Source organism: Protopterus annectens, chromosome 2.part0 (assembly GCF_019279795.1).
Source record: "Protopterus annectens isolate FY-2018-M chromosome 2.part0, PAN1.0, whole genome shotgun sequence".
Taxonomy (NCBI): domain Eukaryota; kingdom Metazoa; phylum Chordata; order Ceratodontiformes; family Protopteridae; genus Protopterus; species Protopterus annectens.
In genome coordinates, this window is record NC_056728.1 from 182,927,944 (window position 1) to 182,950,494 (window position 22,551).

The following is a 22,551-nucleotide window of genomic DNA, read 5'->3' on the forward strand; positions in this document are numbered from 1 at the left end:
TAAATTGAAGGTCCAGTGCACTAATGAGGTCTGAGCTTTGTTCTGTAGCTTTATGTAATGAGACAAATAGACCTTTTAGTTACCAGAGTCTGTGGATGGGGTAACCTTTGTGTAATGGCATTACAGTAGCTGTTTTCCAAGGTTTGGGAATGTAACCTGTGTAGTAGTAGTTGGCCAACCTATGTGATCTAAAATGTGGTCTGGTGTATGTTATTGGGGGTGGGGGTGAGATGGCTGAGATGACCTGTCCCATATTAATTGAGAGGATGCTGGAACTGTAACAATGACTTTGTCCGGTAAGTTGTCTGGCTAGGGCTGTGGGGTAGTTGCACTGTGGGGTTAAAACTTGCACCAGATTTATTGGGTAATAGTAGGGATATTGAACAGATGTGGACTTTAGGTATTGGAGAATTTGAAGTGGTTATTTCCTGCAGGGGTCATTAGGCTTGTGCAGGTTAGTGCTTCCTGATAGTACACTGAGATGTTTGGTTGGTTAATTGTGTTGAACAAAATTGGTGCTTTTAAAACCAAGTAATTTTTCTTGTCTTGTTGCACAAGCCCCTCTGTCGTAAGGTGTTTAACTTCCATTATATTTGGTGGGATAATGACTGTCCTCCAGAACTATTTCTGTTTGTGGAACTAGTAGTCAGGTGTAGGCAGCAGCTTTAGCAGGGGGGTGGGTGGGAATGTTATAGAAGACTATGCATGGTGGGCTCACCTGGCAGGAAGTGCATTCAGGGCAAATGGAGCCCAAGTCAAATGCACCTGCAGATCAAGCAAAAAATGTTAGCTGTACAGAATGCTCTGACAGCCTTCAAGGCCCACATTCTTCCAGGACAACTAATGGTAAAGACGAACACCACCACTGTTATGTGGTACATAAACAAGCATGGGGGTAGACATTCTTACCCCTCTGCAGACTAGCCATGGCATTGTGGAACACAGCCTTGAGCTGCCAAGTGCCCATACAAGCTCAATTCCTGCCAGGAAAATTAAATACACTGGCAGACGGACTAACCAGAAACCTCATGGACCCACATGAGTGGAAACTGGAACCAAGGATTTTCAACATGTTGACAAGCAAATGGAGCAGCCCAGATATAGACCTGTTTGCCTCTCCCCAGAACTACCAAGTGGACAAATTTTACACAAGGACTCGCCACAAACAAGCATGGAAAGTGTATGCTCTGTCCTTCAGCATCAGTCTATGCCTTCCCCTCTGCCTCTGCTCTCCAAAGTACTAGCAAACCTGTGATGGATATCATTTTAGATGCAAGAAGGCCTAGTACTACAACATCTTATCTCACAGGCTATAAATAACTTCCTGGAATGGGTAGCCCTTGACCCGTTTGAACATGCAGTAAGTTCATTAGATATGGGTCTTGGGCTGCTCTGCAAGCCAGGCATAAGGCTCCCCTAAGAAGTGTATACAATACGAAGTTTAGCACAGGGATTTCAGTCCATGTAAGGCACATGCTGGAGGCCCTTTATTTTCTTTGTTAGAAAACTCTGAGGTCTCTCGAATGTCTTCAGGTGCTTAGTACGGTACATACCAAATTGGGCATTATACTCAATTATGGGCCAGATAACTGCTGAGTACTGGGGGTGGCGGGGGTTATAACTTTTGCTATTGAAGGGATGACTTCACTAATCAAGTGAGCTATGTGGAAAGCTTCCCTTACAATGGTAGACATGTGGTGGTCGAAGTAAAGGTTGCAGTCAACCTGTGATCCCAGGTCCCTCAAAACTTTTTCATTTGATGTGAACGGACATTGTGCCAAAGGGAATGATGCATTTCATCACATATATCCTCTTCTTGAGGTGCTAGATCCCAAAGCAATCCCTAGAAATGTGCTTTCTCTCCAGCCGTCTTCTAGGTCTTCAGCCTGGTCTCTACTTTGAAGTCTTCTATGACCACTGCTTGCATCTGATTGTGACAACCAGTGTTTTTACTGTGGGCATACTGTCACTGGGGATGAATTTAGTGACTGATTCTACCCCATTGTCCTTTCCACAAGTCTACCCTAGTTATACATTAGCCACTGTTCTATGCAATCTTGTGACAATATCACATTGTGAACCATGTGTTGGCTACTATCAAGACAGTTGGCAGACAGAGGCCTCTCTGACTGTATTTCTACATCGCCACACATGTGGACCCGGGCAGTTCTCATTTCCAAAATTGTGTCCTATGTGCATTCAGGTCCACCATTATCAACACCAGTTACTGTTGTCCACCTTTATAAAGCATGGCATTACAATGAATGTGTGTCCTCTCATGCCAACCTCTGTTTCTCAATTCTCTTGGGCTATTTGTGGTTCCCGAGTTTCACAGAATTTATGTTTTCACATATTTATTTATTTAACATTTGTTGACCGGGAATGTCCGACTAGGTTCCACATAGCCTGTTTTCAGCAGAAGCCGGGAAACGCCCAGATGCATGTCTTTGGAATGTTACATAATTTCAATTTGTGGTAAGGGAAGCTTGAGTCAGTTGGTGTACATGTTAAAATTGCTACAGGTCAGCCTTGTCTTTTGGAAATGATGGATTTAACAATAGGTGCCAGCAGATGTGCAAATGGTCATCTGCAACTTGATGAGGTGCTAAGTGACTTTCATTGAATTTAATGTCTTGGCATTTAAAATGTTCATTGTCTTATGCATTTCAATGTATGTATTTATCTGAATGTACAAGGCCTGGCTTAATGGTTTGGGGTATGCTGTTTTATGAAACAATGTGTGTGTTGCTTTCAACAGAATTCTGCTTAGTTGTGGAACTCACAGGTCACCTGTATCTGAGCATGCATACCTTTGCAGTAATGAAAGGAATGTCATTATCAAATTAGCAATACTTGTAGTTATAATATAGCAGTTGCTCATCACCTTTCTGGGCAAAGTCGCATTTGCTGTCACTGTGTTTCTCACTTCAGTAGAAGTCGTTATCACTTCGATCAATGCACAAGCCAGGTTGTGTTTTTTCTGCTTGGAGTAATTGCAAGCCACCCCCTCATTCTTCAACTTACTACCCTGCTCCACTGGCATACATTGTTTATAGTTCCTTTAGAGGGGATTTACATGTGCCCTTTCTGTGCATCTTTGTCAAGTGACTCTTCAGACAGTTTTTGCCTCCCTCACAGCACACAGCTTCTGTTTTCTGCTGGAGTTGTAGGTCTCCTGGTACAGAAGGTGGACACTATCTCATTCTTTTGGAAGCGGGTGTTTCTTTATGCATTCACTCCCCTTCGTCTATTTCCAAAATACCTTTTAAAAATTAAAAAGGATGCTCCCAAAAATCTTGTTTGTGACTCCCCCTTGCCGGCAACAGCACTGGTTTCCTCATCTGCATCCAGCCCAGAGTAATCAGCACAAGTTACCTCACAGGGTGGATCTAATCACACAAGACAAGGGATCTTTTATCCATCCCCACTTATCCACACTTGAAATGACATTGTGGATGATAGGACTTTGATTCACCATTGACACAATTTCTTTGAGGACATGCTGCAAGTTCTGCAGGTGGCTGGGAAACATATGACTAGGAAATCCTACTTATCCAAATGGAGGAGTGTCTCTTTCTGCTGTCTCTCTGAACATAGACCCACTTGCTCTCGATGCTTCTTTGGTTTTCTTTATTTGGGTGAAACGCTCAATGCTGGTTTGGCAGGTGCTTCTATTAAGGCCCACCTATCTCTGCTTGTCTACTTTTTCATAGATTCATAGGCAAGTACTAGGCTATTGGCCCAGTACCTAGCCAAAGGTACCCTGGCTTTCGCCACCCAAGAAAATTATTTTCATGTGCCACTGACTAGCAGAGCCACAGAAGTGATCCCCAGAGTGAATCTCCCATCCAATCATCAAGATTTATCTTGAAGTGCTAATGATGTCACTTACCGTGTTTAATATATTCTGATTTAGAGCTCTACAGTACAGTAGAGACATGGCTGAGCTGGAGGTGGGGTGATACACTGCACATCTCCATTGCATGCCCACCTTCTGGGGATAACATTAGTTCTGCAGAAGGGAGAGTGGAATAGATAGGTCATAAATGAACCGCCTTTTGGACCGATGCAGAGATATGCTGAGATATGGATACCTAGTTGCACAGCCAGCCCCAGGTTGAGTCCAGTGGAAAGTGTTAGCATTTATCTCAAAGCCTCTTTAAATATCAGTTTGTTAGTTGTGTAGGAAACAGATTTGTTGTAGATTTGAAGTGTACACTTTTCAGGTAAGCAGAATTTTGGTAGATGCACTGGTGTTTAAAAAGTGAAATTATGACTCGCTGCACATTGCATATTTGTTTTTCCATAGAAATTTTTTGTGGACAGTAGAACCTGTTAGCTTAGCTGTGAACCGTGCCCAGTGAAGAAATTGTGGGCTAAGGTTTAGGATGTCTTATTTGGCCTGTGACTAGGGAAATTTTATGCATGCCTTTTTCACCCTTCCTGCCATTTTATTACTCTTGTAATCCACAAACTAAATATATACATATATTTTAGTATACCAGAAAATCCCATAGATTTGATTGTAGAATTTTAAAAGATGTGAGAACAATGGAAAGGTGGTACTGGTGATGAGGTTACAATGCTGATTTAGAGTAAAGGAAATTGATGCAAAAATGAAGGGACTTGCATGACGGATGCAGTAAAGGTATGCTGTCATTAAGGGAAGAAAAGTAAAATATTGTGTTGGAAAGTTTTTGTGGTAAGTTAAATAAAGGAATGTCTAACCATGCAGGGTTACCAGTGCTTATTTAGGGGCTGATTTAAGGCAGTAGATTGTGTAAGAAATGGGATATTAATTAGTTAAATTATCTGGCTGTATTTGGAGCATGTTGTCTTTGGATTCTGGTGTTGTAGGCAGTAGCTTATTCACTTTTTTTTTATTTTTTTATGAAGTTACATAAAGCTGTATCATGTGATCTGCTGGAGCTAATGTTTTTAAGTGGGTGGTAATTTTGCTTCCTGCTGGGGTTATGGCATTTATGTAGTTGTCATCTAGCTGTGTCATGACGGACGTTTCAACCAAAGCTTACATGCATGTAATGTAGATCATTTTAATTAATTGCGAGCTGCTCTGTGATAAGCTTAAAAGTAAATTTGCCGGATTTCAATTTTGGTATAGTAGTAGTTTTGGGGAACGTGATGGCATATTCCTGGCCTTTTTTTTTTTCCAAGATACATCTCACAACCTTGGCGATTCATAATGTTGTCGAAATGAAAACAGACTACGCCAACACACTCCCATTTGCAAACATTATGCATCACATATCTACCTAATGTATTCACATGCAACTCATCCATTACATAACTCAGAACAATCTGCTAACCAACTCACAACACGGCTTCAGACCCAAACATAGTACTACTACTGCTCTCCTCTCATTCACAAACACTATCAGTCTTAACTGGAACGACAAATAAAAATCTTCAGCTCTCTTCTTGGACCTATCAAAAGCTTTTGACATGGTCAACCACAAACTCCTGTATGAAACCCTTAAAACTCTCTACCTAGGTAACAAAACCCTTGAATGGTTTCATGCCTATCTTTCTGATAGGCAACAAGCTGTGCTCTGGCATAATAAGCTCTCAAACCTCCTACCCAACACCATAGGGGTCCCCGAGGTTCCATACTTGGCCCTCTTCTATTTTCCATCTCTATTAATGATCTTAAAGTCATTCCAGAGTCCACATGTATTCAGTACGCTGATGACTCGACATTAATTTGCTCAGATATATCCCCAACTATTCTACTATCCAAAACTCTAGACTGTTTCACTGCAGTTGAGAAATGGTTATCGAACGCCAACTTATCCTTAACCCAAAAACTAAAATGCTCCTCTTCCATCCTACCCATAAAACACCAAACTTTCCCTTTTGTGTACAATCCAACAATGGAACCATCATCACCCCTGGACCCCACACTAAGCTACTAGGAGTTACCATCGACAACAAACTCAGATTTGATGTACGCATCAGCCAAACTATCAAAACTGTTAATAAGAAACTGGGGTCCCTCTATAGAATAAAACCCTTTCTGACTCCCATGGCAAAAGTGGCTATTGCTCGCACTCCACCTCCTATCCACCCTCTTGTATGCCTCCCCCATACTTACAAACCCCAACAAATCGGATCTATCTAAACTCTCTTGTTATAATCATATTGCTAGATTTGCTACTGGCTTGCCCTACAAAACCCATCACTGTACTAATCTTCAGAACCTAGGCTGGATAGAACTACCAAACCTACTCCTACAGAAGCAACTTATAGTTGCTTACAAAATACTCTCTCAACCTGACAACATTCCTGGTCTGAGTAGATTAATTACCCCTTACACAAATCTAAATAGACTAAGATCATCACACAGGTTACTTGCACAGACGCCAAATCCTGTAACTCAGGAGGTGACTTCTTTGTTTTCCAACACAGTGGGCAAAATATGGAATTCTCTTCCTAGTCTCACCAATTCCACCTCCTAAATACATTCAAGAAAGGCCTCTCCCACCACTTCAAATCCCACTGGCTTTACCAATGTTCTAATCCAGACTAATACATATTTCCTCCATTTCCTCAGTAATCTTACTTTCCACCTAGGCATTAAGCCATCTACTCTCTACCTGAAACCAACTATGTGAAGGTTTTGTTTCTTTTTTACAATTGTTATTGTACATACTAGTGTAACTTTTTTCTCATCTGTGTATTAAATGTATAACTACAATCGTATGTTATATGTCAAAAATTGTTGTAACCTACTTTGTCCTATTGGAGCTTTTCTCCCCGGGCCTCCGCTGAAAATGGACATGTGTCCAGTCGGACTATCCCGTCAACAAATGTAAAATAAAATAAATAAATAAATAGTATTCTTCAACCTAAAGGGTGGTGAAAGCCACACAACTCTGGCTAGGCTTATAAATGCCCTAGGGCAGATAGCCTAGTATGAACCTATTAGATCCATTATAGAGTACAACGCCTTTTGGTATGTACCTCACAAGACATCTACAATAACTGGAAAGGCTGCAAAAATACCTCACAAAGAGAATTACTGGCCTCAAACAGATGCCTTACGCAGACAGTCTCTAAAAACTCCAGCTTTACTCCATCGGCTATTTCAAACCCAGAGCTGTTGGAAATGCTCAACTTAAAGAAATACCAATCACTCCAAGCTACATGCTCTAGGGACCTAAACCTTCTCACCTCAAACTGAACATGCTGGAGGGAAAGAGTCTTGTCCCAGTGACTTCCCATACTGTGGAACAGACTACCTATCTTCTCATTAGCACTCTTCAAGAAAAATCTTGTTTGGATGGCTAATTCACCCCGGGGTTCACTTCTGTGGTTCTGCTTGACAGGGGCACAGGAAAATAACTTTCTTTGTTGTCTAAAGCAAGCGAAGCAGATCAGGCTTGTTAAGCTTATGGGGTGGTAATTTCCAGGGTCCGTAGAAGCACCGCCTTTGTGAAGTGGGACCACAGTTGCCGTACGCCACTCCTTGGACATGTATCCTGTGGTAAGGCTAAGATTAAACAGCAGCCTTATGTGCGGGTTTAGTTCCTCATTGAGTTTGTGTAGCACACAGCCGGGGACACCATCCGGTCCCATGGATGCTGTGTTCTTAGCTTTAGACAGAGCAGTTTTCACCTGCGTATTTGAGATGCTGGGGAGGCACTCCGCTGGGATAGTTATCTCTCCTTTTGGGGGGGGGGGGTGAAGTTTGCACTGAACTCAAGTTTGAATGTGCTGCAACATTAGATCAGTTATACATACTGTTGTGTTCAAGCCCTTATGCTGCATTTCATTTTATGGGGTCCTGGCAGCAATATGTTGAGGACAGTATCACTGATATTACAGCTTCTAGTAACAGGTAAACAAAAGGATAACAAAATATTTACTGCAACTAGCTAAGAGCAAACCTACAGGTAGCCAGTTAAGTGAGTGAAACCAAAAAGCCAGAGAATCATGGAAATTAAATCGTAATTACATCTGATAACAGGTTATGTTACATTTCAATATGTTCATTTTATTCAGTAGTAGTGTAGTAACAGCGATGTTTTGAAACACAGAAATTTGGTATGTATTACTTGTATATTCTGCATGACAAATGATACTTAGGTGGTGTATCGCTTGCATACCTCTCTTGTATTTGCACCAGATACCGCTAGTGTGCAGTGTGGGAATAAACTTATTAAAAATTACTCTCGTATCAGAGGTGGCAGTGCAACATATTGATAGTGGCTTAACCTGAGAGTAGCTTTAAGCAAGCCCCATGTGAAACCTGAACAAGCACCTAGAATTCAGTGTAGCTTCCACACCGTAAGTCTGAAGATGAATTCACATACATGAACAGGAGTAGCTGCATATTCATGGCTAAAGGTATATGGGCAAGGCAGGTGGTCACTACACTGCAAAACTGGTATGTAATGGTGGATAATTAAAGCCATAGCACCAATTCAACTGTAGTCTGGCAAATATTTAGTAAGGGATTTAGTCCAAGCACAAATATTTCAACAGTGATTATTTGCAGTGTCATCCATTATCTGATTCAAGGTAAATTAACCTTGATGTCCTTTCCTTTTTATTAAAAAAAATATTAGTTTGTGAGAAGTGACTTCTGGACACAAAAAAAGAAGGGGAAAATATAGCAATGTTTGTATGTACAAAGACAAATCCAGGGACACTGCAAAAGTTTTTTTTGCAAACCAACCAGTGCATTAAAAAATATGTAGGCAAACACTGAATACCAACACACTTTGCACATGTAAATCATTTTTAGCAAGGTGGAAGCATGAAGTGATACCTTAGACACTTACACTAATAAAGATCTAAACTGGTTTAATATTTTAAAAGTTTTTATTTAACTCCCTGGTGCAAGATCTTACAGACGTTGCTACATAAACTGGATGCTAATGCAGTGAAGTAAGGCCATGGCTACAGTGCAGCAAAAAAAAATGTCCCCTGTAACAAAAGAAATGCTAGAGCAAAGATTGAATTACATGAGTCAAGCACCCTGCTGAGATCTGCCAGTCAGTGAAATTACCAAGTCAAATTACCCTCAGGACTTTGACAGCTAGGGAAGCTAGGTGTTGCGGGGGAGGGGAGAAGTAAAAAGACTGGAATTCATTGTCTCACAAATTAGTGCCATTTAAACTAAATTAGAAAAAAAGGCAGCAGTAAACAGCACTTTGTGTGTGTTCTGTGACATTTGCACTGTTTCAGTTTTAAGTAGTCATTCAGCAGCAGGGAATGTTACTGTTCTGTTTTACTCAGAACTTTGTACGCATGCAACATCTATGAAATGACAAGAGCTTTAGGCAAATGGAGGCCTGCATGATGTAGCATTTGTTACCAAAACAATGACTTGTGGGATACTGAGTGGCAACCTGATTTATCCAAACCACGTCAATATGCTGTACTCCAGGTGGTCAGAGTCTGTAATTACATATAAAAATATTTAAAATCCTGTAAATAATCCCAGAGTGCTGTTAAAGTGTAGGAAACATCATGCCATGATGTTTTAAACATGTTTTTTGAGTCTGTGGGTGCGGTACTCCTTTAACAAACACACAGTATTGATCAGTTATGGATACTATTTGCTAATAGAAGGGAATTAGAGAGAAAGTGGAAGACGAGTGTGTGTGTGTGGGAGGGGGGGGGGCTGCTTAGAAACCAAAGCAGAGTGCTCTCCAGGGGAAAATGAATATTGGCTCAAACAGGTAGACACATACTCAAAGTTAACTTTAGCTGTTTGCAGACAGTTCAGACCTGGACTGCACTTTTCTTATAAGAATGACAAAGGTGGTACCGCAGTTGAACACTTAAGAGTGGTGTTAGGTCTAGAAAAAAAAAGAGTACAGAGAGGAGTAAGCACTTTGAGATGGTAAAGATATATTAGAAAGATTACAAAAAACAAACTGAGCAAATAGCTACTGTATATGCAGGAAAATGTCTTGAACCAACCACTAGTATATGCAGATACTGAGCCAATTTAAAACACATCTGTTAGAAAAACCTCAAGACAGTTATGCATTCACAGATAAAAATCTAGCGAGCAGCACTCTGCTGAGGTTGTCTAATATGATTCTATCCACCAGTAACAGCACAATTATATAGAAATAATTTAGACACCAGTATGAGCTGTCTACACACAACACATTTACATGAATAACATTAGTGAACAAGGTGCAGCTATGCAAACAGACCATACTATTATACTAAAAACAACTTGGTGCAGATAAAATGCTAACATGGCGTAGTAACTTCCAATAATAAAGCATAAATCATATTAGATGACTAACACAATTCAATATAAACATATACAGTTGTAAAATGTCTAACACAATTCAACATAAATAGGCATTTACAGTTGTAAAACACTTACTGGAGAGACACTGAGCTCCTACATGGGGCCTGTAGCAGAGTGGATTGTAGTTGTAAAAATGGTGCCTGCCACAGGTAATATTTATTAACTTTGGGATTGTCTTAAGGTAATAAACAGGGAAGCGGGAGGGGAGAACAAGGGTGTGAGCAGGCAGTTCTTTGTACTGCTGCTAATGAGCCAAAGCAAAAACAAGTTTGTGTTTAAGAAACAATCACAATTGACCAAGGACTGCTCTGAAAATGTAAGTCATTTCTTAACCATTTGCCAGTTGGAAAAACAGGATAACCTTGTATTAGTAGGCTACTGTGGTCTCAGTTTAAATTAACAAACACACAGTATTGATCAGTTATGGATACTATTTGCTAATAGAAGGGAGTAAGAGAGAAAGTGGAAGATGAGTGTGTGTGGGGGGGGGGGCTGCTTACAAGCCAAAGCAGAGTGCTCTCCAGGGGAAAATTAATATTGGCTCAAACAGGTAGACACATACTCAAAGTTAACTTTAGCTGTTTGCAAACAGTTCAGACCCAGACTGCACTTTTCTTATAAGAATGACAAAGGTGGCACCGCAGTTGAATACTTGAGTGGTGTTAGGTAGGATAAACACTGAGCTCCTTCATGGGGCCTGTAGCAGAGTGGATTGTAGTTATAAACATAGACAGTTACTACACTGACAGGGTTTGTTTTTTCATACATTTTCTGAATGATTTGAAGTGTGACACAAATGTATGTCATTATTTAGTGGCTTCAATCTTCAGAATTATTACAGTAATTTGCCAGAAAACCGCAAATGTTATGAGGAACAGACCAAAAATATGAGCCAAAAATCCGGACATTCTGTGAAACTCTGGACAGTTGAGAGGTATGATCAGCTGTAGAATAGTCTGCTTAAATGTGGATGAAAGGTCACAAAGCTAGACAATGTACACCTGCAACAACTGAGGTTTATGAAAAGCATACTACTCACTACTGAAATGGGATAATTTAGCTGCTAAAATGGATGAGACTGCATTCTATTACTGTGCTACTGCAAAGTTATGTTAAATGAATTATAGTGTATTGGTCATGCTCTGAAACGAGTGTAATACCAGATCATTGAAGACAGATATCACCTCCCTACCTTACACAATGCCAAATTATACAGTTTTTTAAACAAATCATGTGTTGTTTTTGCATTTTATTTTGCTGATAAGGACATTTTTTTTCTCAGAGCTAGAAATCCCCGCTATGACATCATGAAAAACTAAACCCACAATGATACACTACTTAAATTAATATATAAGTTACTGTATTTTCATGCTAAATCCATTAGTAATGGTTTTCTATTTTCTAGAAAGACAAATTGTCAACTAGTTCTAGTATTGACACCTGTCCTTTTTTTTTTCCAGACTATCCAGAAATCAAACTGATTGTCTGATAGTCTGGAAGACACTGTGCAGTCTCTGGTATTCAGTTTATAAAAAGAAACAGACTATTGGAGTGTGTTCAGTCTTTGGATTTATTATGTTTTTTTCTACAGAAAAGCATAGTAAATTGGCAGAAAAAAAAGCATCTGACACAGATAAAGAAGATGTCATCCTTATCTGACGTGATGATGACATTAAAAAATGGGCAGAAAATGAGTGAGGAGAGAGAGAGATGGGTGGGGTTATGGGAGGTGCTAGGGGTGTAGCTTTAGTCCAGTTTTCACCACAAGGAAAGTTGGCAACTCTAACTAGTTCTTGTATGTGGAACACCTTTCATTGAAAATTAACAAATGTGATCACGCAGTAGTATAACCACAATATAATTATCACCACTTCTTAGGGGATAAGTTGTTTCCCATTATGCTTTTATAGCTGTATGTCAATCAATGCTTAATAGCTATCATGACATCAATTTTGGGGGTGTGGTTATAATGAAAAACTGAATAACACATTCTAATCTTCATTTTATTGCAAAATCACTTGCAGCGTTGACATGAAAAATATAATGGGAAATGAAAGTAATAGTAAAACAAAGATGCATCTGAAAATGACCAGTACACTTTAATTGATGACAGACAGCTGCAAGGTCAGCTAGATTCAGACAATATGGCCATGCTGAAAGCATTGGCACGTATGTAGGAAGAAATCCCTTACTAAAAAAGCTGTTGAATTAGTTTGTATTCATAGAGAAAAGCATAGCTAGACTCCAAACTATTTTGGAAAAGTATTTCTTCCTGTTTATTTTTTATTTTTATTTATTTTTTATTTATTTTACATTTGTTGACCAGGATAGTCTAACTGGATTCATGTCCATTTTCAGTAGAGGCCCAGGGAGAAATGCTCCAAGGCAAGCAGGTACAATAAAAACAATGAAAACATATTACAAATATGGTATAGACAATGAATACATAAGCAAACATGAATAGACAAGTTCAACAGGTTAGAGTTACTCCCTGGTGACAGTCAGGGTTAAGTTCAACAGTAGTCTGATTAATATATTTTTCACATTCTTGATGAGAGTTAACCAGGCTTGTTGCAGTGGTAAAGCCAGTATAGTGCCAGATGTTTGAGTCTAGTTTTAAATTGGCCTAGGGAGGAGAGCAAAGTAATAGCAACTGGAAGTGAGTTCCAGGCTCTGCCTGCAGAGTTTGCAAAGAGGAAATCACTGGCTGCATTGGTAATTTTGATTGTCTGAATTAGCAATCTGTTCGAGGATTGAAGCAGTTGTGGATTGTTAAGATTTTGAAGTGATGAAAAAATAGAAATTAAATGAAACCAGAAAAAACACACAAAAGTGGATCCAACAAATAATGCCAGTCAATGAAAAAATCCAAAGTTCTTTTACTTGTTGTTAGCGCTTTCATGCAATGAAATACATGCACTTCTTCAGATAAAATATTAATGAACTCACTGTGGGTATAAATACTCCCACTGATTTAAACAATTAATTACATTCAGCCCTATACAATTAAACTTAATCAAAATATTTCAATCAGGAAACTTCAACCTAAACAGCCACGACACCAACATTATACCAGAAGAAAAAACTTATACAAAATTCTTAATATACTTTGTGTTAAACTTCTACCAGTTCTATTAAAATTTGTTAATTTATAGTTTACAATGTATAATACATAAAATAATTAAAATCAGTTAACCCAGCGAATAATCAATAAAAAAACTTGGCAAAGACTATAACTAAAAGCCCATTAGATACGTCAATCCCAGTACCAACATTCCAAATAATATGAAAATAAAAAAATGAAAAATAAATATGAATAATAACTACTAAATATTCAAAATTATTATAAAAAAATACATTGCAAAAATCATCACCTCATAAGAGCTTTTAATTTAAGCAAACATTTAATGGAGCACATTTCATTAATTCCCGGGTGGACATAGGCATTAGTTTTGAGTTGCCACAGCAACTCACACTCTTCAAGTTTAAGATGCCATGGTCCACCCCTTGGATTTAAATTTATTTTTTGTACTACAGTAAATAAAAAACTATGAGTTTTATTTTCAGTAATGTGTTCCGCCAAGGTATTTGACGCCACCCCTCTAGAGATAGCGTACAAGTGCTCATATATACGCTGTTTAAGGTGGCGTTCGGTTTTACCCAAATAAAACACAGAGCATATTTTACAGGTAGCAAGGTAGACTACTCCTTGACTGTTACAGTCACATTTGTCATTGATATAATATTTAACTCCCCGGATTAAGAAGGTGGCCCCAGTTTTAATATATTTGCAGTAACTACAATGGCCACACTTATGCATACCTTTGTTGACTCTATATTCTCTAACGGGGAGTTCTAACAAGGTTTTCAGAGAAGGCGCCTTCCTAAATACCACTAGAGGTTTTGATCCTAGAATATTACGAGAATGTACATCCTGTATAATAAACTCCCAGTTATTATTAAGGATACGTCTTGATTCTACTGACAATTCATTGAATTGAGTCAATAAACTAATACTATAGTTAACTTGCCTGTTATCCGTATTAATAACTGTGTCCACTTCACTGGTCGTATTTTCATCTTCTAAGATGTAAACATTATAACCCATCTTTAAAATGGGTCCTAGAGAACCATTGTGTCTTTTTTGTGTCACCTCACGAATAACAGAATTAACTAATTTACTTGGATAACCTCTATTTGAAAACATCGCTGCTAACTTGCAGCATTCTTCGCCAAATGCATTTTCGTTGGAACACATGCGAGATGCTCGCACTACCTGGCTTTTCACCATCCCCTTCTTCTGAAAGAAGGGGTGGCAACTAGAAAAGTGAAGAAAAGAGTTGCTGTAGTGAGGTTTACGATAAACACTAGTGCAAAACCTGCCCTTTTCTGTGTCCTTCTGAATCAAAATATCCAAATAATTAATGGATACTTCATCAAAATTATAAGTAAAGTCCAGAAATGGGGTAAACGAGTTCATGACTTCAATTAACTTACTGGCTTCTTCATTGCTACCATTAATTATCATTAAGATGTCGTCTTGGTAATGTATGTACCAGATAACGACATCTTTATTTACAACTAACTGGTGTTGCAATGAGCTCCCCCTGCGGGGGAAGCTTTGCAAACTCCATTATGGCTTTTTGGGAGCATACTTTTCTGTTTACACACCAGCTATATAAAGATGTCGTTATTTGGTACACACGTTACCAAGACGACATCTTAATGATAATTAAAGGTAGCAATGAAGAAGCCAGCAAGCTAATTGAAGTCATGAATTCATTTACTCCATTTTTGGATTTTTCTTATAATTTTGATGAAATATCCATTAATTATTTAGATATTTTGACCCAGAAGGATATAGAAAATAGTAGGTTTTGCACTAGTGTTTATCGTAAACCTCATTATAGCAACTCTTTTCTTCACTTTTCTAGTTGCCACCCCTTCTTTCAGAAGAAGGGGATGGTGAAAAGCCAGGTAGTGCGAGCATCTCGCATGTGTTCCAACGAAAATGCATTTGGCAAAGAATGCTGCAAGTTAGCAGCAATGTTTTCAAATAAAGGTTATCCAAGTAAATTAGTTAATTCTGTTATTCGTGAGGTGACACAAAAAAGACACAATGGTTCTCTAGGACCCATTTTAAAGATGGGTTATAATGTTTGCATCTTAGAAGATGAAAATACGACCAGTGAAGTGGACACAGTTATTAATACGGATAACAGGCAAGTTAACTATAGTATTAGTTTATTGACTCAATTCAATGAATTGTCAGTAGAATCAAGACGTATCCTTAATAATAACTGGGAGTTTATTATACAGGATGTACATTCTCGTAATATTCTAGGATCAAAACCTCTAGTGGTATTTAGGAAGGCGCCTTCACTGAAAACCTTGTTAGAACTCTCCGTTAGAGAATATAGAGTCAACAAAGGTATGCATAAGTGTGGCCATTGTAGTTACTGCAAATATATTAAAACTGGGGCCACCTTCTTAATCCGGGGAGTTAAATATTATATCAATGACAAATGTGACTGTAACAGTCAAGGAGTAGTCTACCTTGCTACCTGTAAAATATGCTCTGTGTTTTATTTGGGTAAAACTGAACGCCACCTTAAACAGCGTATATATGAGCACTTGTACGCTATCTCTAGAGGGGTGGCGTCAAATGCCTTGGCGAAACACATTACTGAAAATAAAACTCATAGTTTTTTATTTACTGTAGTACAAAAAATAAATTTAAATCCAAGGGGTGGACCATGGCATCTTAAACTTGAAGAGTGTGAGTTGCTGTGGCAACTCAAAACTAATGCCTATGTCCACCCGGGAATTAATGAAATGTGCTCCATTAAATGTTTGCTTAAATTAAAAGCTCTTATGAGGTGATGATTTTTGCAATGTATTTTTTTTATAATAATTTTGAATATTTAGTAGTTATTATTCATATTTATTTTTCATTTTTTTATTTTCATATTATTTGGAATGTTGGTACTGGGCTTGGCATATCTAATGGGCTTTTAGTTATAGTCTTTGCCAAGTTTTTTTATTGATTATTCGCTGGGTTAACTGATTTTAATTATTTTATGTATTATACATTATAAACTATAAATTAACAAATTTTAATAGAACTGGTAGAAGTTTAACACAAAGTATATTAAGAATTTTGTATAAGTTTTTTCTTCTGGTATAATGTTGGTGTCGTGGCTGTTTAGGTTGAAGTTTCCTGATTGAAATATTTTGATTAAGTTTAATTGTATAAGATTTTGAAGTGACAGAATGTTACTCAGATTATAAAGGATTTGATTAGCCATAATCGGTAGGTTATATTGGATTAGACTGGGTAGTTTAAGCCGCCCAAGCTGGTTAAGACTGATGCAGTGGTGTGTCCTAAAATGCAGGCCAGTGGCAAACCTGGGAATGTGATTATAATAGGTTGAGAGTTTATTAAGTAGAGTCTTGTTTAGATTAGAGAGTAGGGGGGATGCATATAGAAGTGTTGAAAGTAGGTGAGAGCGAGCTATGGCAATTTTGGCTGGAGGGGTAAGGAAGGCTTTTATTCTGTAAAGTAACCCTAGTTTTTTATTGATGGTTTTGATTGATTGGTTTACATGTAGATCGAATTTTACGTTATTATCAATAATGACACCTAATAGTTTTGTAGAGAGGTCAGGGGAGATTATTGTGCCATCATTTGCATTTGTGTTAAAGCAGCAGACCTTTGTGTTGGTGAGAATAACAGCATTTTAGTTTTTTGGGGATTTAGTATTAATCAATGTTCAGAGAGCCAGTTTTCTATAGTATTAAAGGTGGACTGGGTAGCAGACCATAAATCTGTAGGAGATGTAGATAAGCAAATCAAGGTAGAGTCATCAGCATATTGGATACCGCTGACATTTGGGATGACAATATACAAGTTGTTAATAAAGATGGAAAACAGTAGGGGCCCTAGCATGGAGCCTTGTGGTACTCCAAGGGTGTTAAGTAGTAGGTTAGAGAGTTTGTTCTGGCAAAGAACAGCCTACTGTCTCCCATTGAGGTAGAATTTAAACCATTGAAGGATTTTAGAATCTAGACAGAAAGTTTGCAAGGTTTGAATCAGAAGTTGGTGGTCAACCATGTCAAATGCTTTGGAAGGATCCAAGAAAAAGGCTGAGGGTATGTGATTATTGTTACGGTTATTATTTATGGTATTGGTAAAAGCTAGTAGGGCTGAAGTAGTTTTGTGGTGTGGATGGAATCCGTGTTGGGTATCTGCCATGAGGTGATTCTGGATTAGGTGATGCATGAGTTGTTTGTGTATACATTTTTCCATAATCTTTGCAAGTGGAGAAAGTATAGCTTTAAGTATATAGACTTATTGGTCTATAATTGGAGAATTCAGTGGAGGAGCCTCATTTATGTAGTGGGATTACGTAGGATGTTTTCCAAATGGTGGGAATTTTAGCCTCTGCTATGATACGATTAATTAGTATTGATACTGGTAAGGCAATAGCATCAGCTGATTTTTGAAGGTACTCGGTGGGGAGTTGATCAGCAGAGAGTGTGGTGGGTTTTAATTTTTTGATCAAGGTATTGATAAGTGACGTGGACACTGGTTGGAAGCTGAACAAGAGTAGGTTCATAGGGGTGGTACTATCAGGACCAAGGGACCTAGGAGGTAACTGGCTAGCTAGGGCTTGAATTGTCTTAGTAAAGAAATGGTTAAAACTATCTGAAACATCCTCGGAGGGTTTATCAATGGTAGCAGTGGGAATAGGAGTAGAAGTTTTTCCAGGATGAAGTAGATTATTCAGACCTGCCCAGAACTTCTGAGGATTGTTCTGGTTTGCTGTTTGTAAATTACAATAGTATTATTTTTTGTCTTGTAAAATGGATTTTTTAGTTTCATTTCTAGCTTGCCTGTATTTAACATGATCTTTGGGGTCTTTAGTAGAGCGCCATAGAGCCCAGCATTTGTTTCTGCTGGTAATTTTTAGTCTAGACTCTTTAGAAAGCCATGGTGTAGTTTTTGCTTTTGTTCTCTTTGAATGGGCAGGTGCATGCAAATCAAGGATTTCAAGAAATTTGTTGTTAAAATATGCAACTGCCTCCTATAAGGGGAGGTGTTTTAGAATAGACCAGTTGCAGGAAGTTCCTGTCGGAATTTGGCAGGGTCAAAGTCTTTTTTGTTTCTGACTTTTCTGAGTAAGGATTGTTGGGGATTAATGGCTTTGTGCTTAACTATAAAAGTGAGAAGGTGGTCACTTAGGTCATCGGGGAGGGTAACAGCGGTGTACAGTTGGGGGTTACTATTTACGAGTACCCAGTCGAGTATGCTTTCTTTTTGGTTGGGTTTACCTAGCCTGGTAGGGGTGGTTATGAGTTGTGTAAATGCATGCAGGTTAATATGGGTATTATGGGTAATTCTGAGGAACAGGTGCCCTAGTCTATGTTAAAATCTCTGAGTAGTAGGGTTTCTTGGGGGTAATGACATGATAGCCAGTGTAGGGTATCTTTAAGTGTGGCTATATTGTTACCTGGGGAAATATACATGTAGATGATGTTGATGCATTTACTTTTGTTAAGTTATTAATCTACGTTTTTTGGTTAACATCTATGGTCACATTCTGTGTGCTATAATACACACTGTTACTATAATACTTGATTTAGCATTTGGCCTGAAAACGGGTAAAGGTTTTACACACTTGAAAGGCTTTTAGAAACAGTGGGAATACTCAGGACAGAAACTGGCTATTAAATTCCTGGCTCAAGCCACAAATCTCAAATAGTGAAATACTCCCACCAGGTTATAATATCTTCCGATCTGATAGACCCTGTAAATAAGGTGGTGGCGTGGCCGTCCCCTACTCAAACATTCTTAACCTGTCACCATACCCTTCCCCAATTCCTGACTTCCTCCCAGCTGAAATCATCATCCTTAACTGCCATCTGAATTCCCACAAAAAACTTGCAATTGCCTCTATCTACGTTCCTCCTGGTAACAATCTGCCCGTTCTTGAAAACATCCTATCCTGGTTCTCCCACAACATACCATATGAGGCACTTATCCTTGGTGATGTCAGCATTGATTGGTCCAAACTCACAACTGACTCCTCCCAACTCAGTATCCACCTAAACGGCTTCCACCAACTTATAACATCTCCCACTCGCTTCCATAAAAATTCCACTTCCAGCTCCATCATAGACTGGATCCTTACCAATTCCCCCCACCAACACCACAATCCCACCACCTTACCTGACTCCCTCAGTGATCATCTCCCTACCACCATCTTAAGACACTACTCCCATATTCCTAAACCCCACCTTATCAAAGACTGTTGAAAACTATCGACTTTCAATTCATCCCAATTTAACTCCATTCTCCACAACATAAATTGGTCCATCCAAAAACACCTCCCCCTTAACGATGCTGTAAGCACTTTCAATAGCATCTTCCTGAATACTCTAAATGCCTTAGCTCCCTCTAGGAAGATCAGAGTAAAATCAAACCATGCTCCATGGCTCTCCAAAGAGACTAGGTCCCTTATGAAACAAAGAGATCATGCTTGGACAACCTGGAGTAAAACTAAACAACCACCTTTTCTTCAAAAATACAGGCAACTGAGGAACCTTGCAAAAAACATACAACTAATGACAAAAAGTTATACTATAGCCCTGCTCAGCTTAACAACAAATCCAATCCTCGAACATTTTGGTCATCTCTCAACAACATCCTCTATCCTGGAAAGCCCTCTATCCCTCCCCATACCCTAACTCTTCCTCTCAGGAAACAGCTACCCTCCTGAATAAACACTTTATCTCTTCCATCCAAAATCTGGTAACCTGTAAGCCAAACTCTACTTCGACACCCACCTCTCCAAGTCCCATTAACACAACTTTGTTTTCTTTTGAGCCAGTTCCCATTACTTACATCAAATCTCTACTACTCAAGCTAAAACCTTGCTCTCCTTCCACTGACAATCTATCTCCTACATTCCTCAGACTTGCTGCTGACGCAATTGCCTATCCTGTATCTATACTAATTAATCAATCTATTCTGGAATCAACTGACCCCACCCTTTGGAAATCTTTCTTCACTATCCCTCTTCATAAAGGTGGAAACTCCACTGACCCCTCAAACTACCGACCCATTGCCATTCTGTCCCCCCTCTCCAAGATATTAGAAAAATGTATTCACTCACAGCTTCTCAATTACCTCCTTAGACACCACTTACTTACCCCTACCCAACATGGATTTCGTCTTCACCACAGCACCACCACTGCCCTCCTCTCCTTCACTCATATCATTGCAGAGGCCCTAGACAACAATAAACTCATTTCCTGTCTCTTCCTAGATCTCTCCAAAGCCTTCGATACTGTCTCTCATCCTCTACTACTATCCAAACTTGCAAATCTCCACCTATCCCCCTCCACACTTGCCTGGTTTAATAGTTACCTATCTGGCAGGGAACAATCTGTCAAATGGCTTTCATCCTCCCCACCTTTCCTTCCCATCTCCACTGGTGTTCCCCAAGGCTCCATCTTGGGACCCCTTTTGTTTAACATCTTTACACCTCATGCAAAGAATCCTCCCTTATTCAGTATGCCAATGACTCCACACTTATATTCATCTCAAATAACATTCCTGAACTACACTCCCTGACCCAACAGGCCCTACTATCCACTGAACAATGACTCTCTCACAACCTATTGATCCTAAATCCCAAAAAGACCAAACTCCTTCTTTTCCTTCCCCGTTCTCTTTCTCATCACAAAACCTCCTTTTTTATTACATCTTTTAACAATACAAACATCCAACCTGACACCCACACAAAATTCCTAGGGGTCATTATCAATGATGAACTCAAGTTCAACCTACACATACTCCAGTGTATAAAAAAAAAAAAAAAAAAACAGAAACTAGGTCTGCTATATCAGAACAAAAAAATCCTAACCCCTGAATCTAGACTTACCCTGGGCCAGACACTCCTCCTCCCCTCCCTCTTATACACTGCCCCATTTCTTATCAATATCCAGGCCTCCACTCTAAACAAACTGCAACAGACTTACCATAAAATAGCCAGATTCATTACTAACTCCCCATACAACTCACACCACTGCATTTCTTTAAACTCTCTTCAATGGCTTGAACTTCCCCAGTTTCTGCTATCTTATCAATTTCATATGCTACACTCTATTCTTTATAAACCCTCCTTCTGTCCATCTCTATCTTCCTTAGTCTCCATCTACATCCCATCCTGGACCCTCCGTACTTCTAACCAACAATTACTTGATATCTACCACCCAAACTGGTCAGTAGGAAAACTACTCTACAAACACTCCCTTGCCCATGCTTGGAACAAACTTCCCCTTGACTTACGTTCAATCTCCAACACCTCACACTTTAAAAATGAACTAAAAGCTTATTTTCTCAATTCCAGAACCTGCCCTTGCCATGACCCTACCTAGTCTAACTTCCCTTTATTTACCCTCAAAAGGACCATACTTAGTATCCCATTACACCTCTCTCTCTCCAATGTGTCTACTATGCATTTGCACAATTTTATACAAACAAAAAATGTTTATTGTTGACCTATTGAACTATATCAATGTAAAATTGTTACTTAGCTTCTTTTTAATGCAACTTTAACTTAATGCATGTAACCCAACATATGTGAATCATTTTGTTATAACTGCTATTATATCAATATTGTTTAAAATTGTACTTGTTTTAAAATGTATTACTGGAGCTTTTCTCCTTGGGTCTCCACTGAAAATGGGCCACAAGCTCAGTTGGACAAACCCGGTTAACAAATGTTAATACATAAATAAATAAATGAATGAATAAATAAATATGCCCATGAATACATCTCTGTGTAGTTCAGAAAAAGCATCTAGGGAGCAACCACGAGACACATCATTAGAGCTATGAATGCAACAACGATCAGGGCATAATGTTACAAAGCCTTAAAGGTACAAGAGATTGGATAAGGATGCAGATGGAAAACAAACTGCACTATTTAAGGAAATAAAGCAGCATACACTTATAGTAGAGCAGTCTGCAAGGGCAGAACCTATGGAAGGAAAGGAGTTGCACAGTAAAATAATTCAGCTTGAAGATATCTCAGAGCAGGGGGGAGAAGAAATGTCTAGCAGAACTGAAAACAAGAGATTCTGTTAGACATTTTTCCTCCATGCTACCTACTCTGAATTGGCAATTAGTACAGTGAACTGAGTCTACTAACTGTTAATGAGCTGCTTCTAGTAATTAGTAGTGC